This window comes from Oryzias latipes, chromosome 19 (assembly GCF_053564925.1).
Source record: "Oryzias latipes strain Hd-rR chromosome 19, Olatipes_Hd-rR_3.1".
NCBI lineage: Eukaryota > Metazoa > Chordata > Actinopteri > Beloniformes > Adrianichthyidae > Oryzias > Oryzias latipes.
In genome coordinates this window covers 10,755,800-10,759,102 of record NC_136255.1, presented here as the reverse complement: position 1 = coordinate 10,759,102, position 3,303 = coordinate 10,755,800, and the positions used below count along the sequence as shown (strand labels likewise).

General features: G+C 37.9%; 1 long non-coding RNA gene across 2 annotated transcripts; it reads left to right on the top strand.

Annotated features, from left to right (window-relative positions):
* Positions 1-642: 642 nt before the first annotated feature.
* LOC144987720 (uncharacterized) lies at positions 643-2,692 on the top strand. Of its 2 annotated transcripts, XR_013651385.1 has the most exons (4): positions 643-702; positions 1,426-1,615; positions 1,695-1,824; positions 2,000-2,692. It is a non-coding gene; the product is annotated as an uncharacterized LOC144987720 (long non-coding RNA). The 2 variants fall into 2 exon arrangements; XR_013651384.1 differs by lacking the exon at positions 643-702 and having other exon boundaries at positions 852-1,615.
* Positions 2,693-3,303: the final 611 nt, after the last annotated feature.

Here is a 3,303-nt window from a genome sequence, read left to right as displayed (position 1 = left end):
ACACGTTGTTCAACTGCAAATGAGAACTTTGACTTTTGAGTGCATATTGTACAAAAAAAACAGTTTTTCATTCAAAAGTGTCAAAAAAGCGTTTTCAGCTCCAAATTGCACTGTTTGGTATGAGGTGCCGTGTAGGACATAATTCAGAATTTGCATTCACAAACACATATGAAATCTCTCACACACACTAGTGAAATGCTTGTATACATACAACTGAAAATGTATTCATTCACATACACATGTGAAATCTCTCACATACACATGTGAAAATGCTCTCACATACACATGTGAAAATGCTCTCACATACACATGTGAAAATGCTCTCACATACACATGTGAAAATCCTCTCACATACACTACTGAAAATGCTCTCACATACACTACTGAAAATGCTCTCACATACACTATCGAAAATGCTCTCACATACACATGTGAAAATGCTCTTACACACACTACTGAAAATGCTCTCACATACACATGTGAAAATCCTCTCACATACACATGTGAAAATCCTCTCACATACACATGTGAAAATGCTCTCACATACACTATCCAAAATGCTCTCACATACACTACTGAAATTTTCGACAGAACGGAAGGCATTTCAGTAGAAACGGAAGTTGGCTGATTATCGCGAGATAATCATTCGTCTGAATCATTCGAAAATGGCCGCCGGTTGCGCAAGGAAAACCACCGAAACGTGTAAGTATATTAAAAAATATCCAGTATCTGTTGTAAAATATATTTGTAAATACTTAAGATGATGTGTTTAATATGTTATATTCCTCATTCAACAACCTAGATTGTTTTGAAGCTCATCAATTTCAGTAATGCTAAAGCTAACGCTAACGTGAATTAGCGCCGAAGGCTAAAAACAAACGCTAGATATTACATCAAAAAGCAGTGACTTCTAACCGTAGTCACAAGTTATTAACACATGTTTTAAATGTGTTCATATATGTAGGGACAGACGAGGATGAGGAAAATCCGATCCATTTGCGGATGGAGAAAGATAGCCTGTTTGTTTTCAAGCTAGCTCATGCCAGATGGGTAGAGACATATGATCAGATTTGACTTCATTTTAATAAACGGTTAATCGTTGTCGTACTGGGTTAAAGGTTTATGTTAAAGACCCAGAAGAGAGAGGAGGAAAGGGCTAGAAGGGAGGAACAGCGACAGGAGAGTCTGTTAAGTTTACTTGAGTTGAAATTATTGTTCTAAAATGTAATGCAGCCATTGTTTTTCCAATTTGTTTAATAAATGTATGAACAAAAATGAATAATTTACATGTATTATTTAAATCTGAGCTATTTTTAACAATCTTAAAAGGATTTTCATATAAATATCAGATGTACATATTTAGAATTTCGTTTTATATGTTAATATTTATTTTTATACATGTTAACAATAATCCTGGTCTTCTAGAGTCATGTGTGTCACAGTTGGAGCTGAAAGGAAAGCAAAGATTTGTCCTTGCAGACGGACGTGACTCTTCTCGTCCTGCATGTTCCTGGTGTTGTCCTGCTGTGGCTCAACATCTGTGGCTAAGCAGTCGCCTTTGCTGATGCACAGAATGTGCAGAATTGAACTGCAGGCAATGATTTTCATTGCAAAGGTTGGTTTTACTTCCAGTGCCCCCAGAAATATTGCTCTCCTCCTCATCTTTATCATGCCAAATGCTCTCTTCACAACAGAGCGTGTTCTGGAGTGGTTCTGGTTGTAACTGCCTCAATGGCATTCCTCATGGGTTCCCTGTAGGGTGTCAGCAGCATGATGGGATGTGCAATGCAGGGATACCCACCATCACCCAAAAGGATCCTTCAGGTGGGTTTGTTTGATTTACATAAATTGGGCTTTTACGTAGAACCCGTGAATCATGGATTGATCCTGGATTCCCAACAAAAATATCTATAAATTTGGCATTAGAGTCACATACAGCATGCATTTTAATGGAATAAAAAAGCTTCCTGTTAAAATAACAAGCTGCATTTTCTTTTAGGGCCTTTATTCTTATGTGGCAGCCATCAATGCTCCTTGTGACCCTTTGGAAGGAGAAAGACCAAGCGAGCTGCTAAAATCCAGAGGCGACTTATGGTAGTTCATTCCCACTGGGAAGCTGGGTGACCCTGCTCATCAGCTGGAGGATGCGGTCTGCCGTCCTGTGGACAACATCGCTCACGGTGGACCGTGTCATGTCAAAGACTCTGGCTACCACACTGTAAGATGTGCCACACGCCAGCCAGAAAAGAAACACCAGGACGTCAGTCTCCTGTGACCCCCCAGAGTGTGAGGAACCCGAAGCTGATGCTTCAGGACCATCGACCCAGATGCTCGATGGTCCTGCGGGTCAACCGAAAATCCAGTCTTGTGTCGGACTGACCGTCAGCGTAAAGGGCCAGGACAGACACCTTTGTGTTGGTAAAGCAGTAGAGACGTGGAAGACCCTGGAAAATGCAACATTAATTATTTCATTGAGCAAAAATTAAATCACATTTTTTTAATGTTTCTATTTATTTTGATGTCTTACATTTTAGATTATGAAGTATTTATTAATTCTGGAAAATCTCGTGGTTTTTATTTGGCTGGGTTTTTGGATTTTCATTTAAACTTTTAAAAATGAAAGTTTTTGTTTTGTTTTTGTTTAAAACAAGTGATATGGTTTGACTCTGAATAAAAAATTCTAAACTTTGAACTCACAAGTGTTTCATGTAATTGGACTAAACAACTCACTTGAAAAAGAATGTTAAACTCTTACCCAGCAGACTGTGTAACCTTGAGCATGATTACTAACAAAGTTTAAGTTAAAGTTTGTTTAACTAAAAAAAAAGCTTTAAGTTTAACTCAAGTTATTCTGTCTGGTCAGGGCATCCAGAGGAAATCTTCTGAGATGTCTGCTTGTCCTTGCCGTCCTGTGATGCTGCATATCTGCTCGTTTTCAGTTTGATCTCACGAAAAACGGCTGAATTATTGCCAGGAACACGGACAGATTCATTTTCAAAGCCATTTTCAGTAAGGTGTAAGAAAACTACAGAAAAAAATGCCTCCTTGCAAGAGCCCGTTAATCGTTCAGCGGCACAAGAACAAAATAAATATTGGCATGAAAAAATAACTTGGGGGTTTATTTATGAACAAATACATTAAATCAACACCAAAGTGTTTGTAATTTAATTATTTATAAATCAGTCACGTTTTCCATGATCAGAACACAGCAGATTCATAAATAGTCTTTGTAAAATGTTCATATTTATTATGTTTTTACTCTGACAAATAAGTGTCATTCTCCGCGTTAAATAGGAGTAGTTC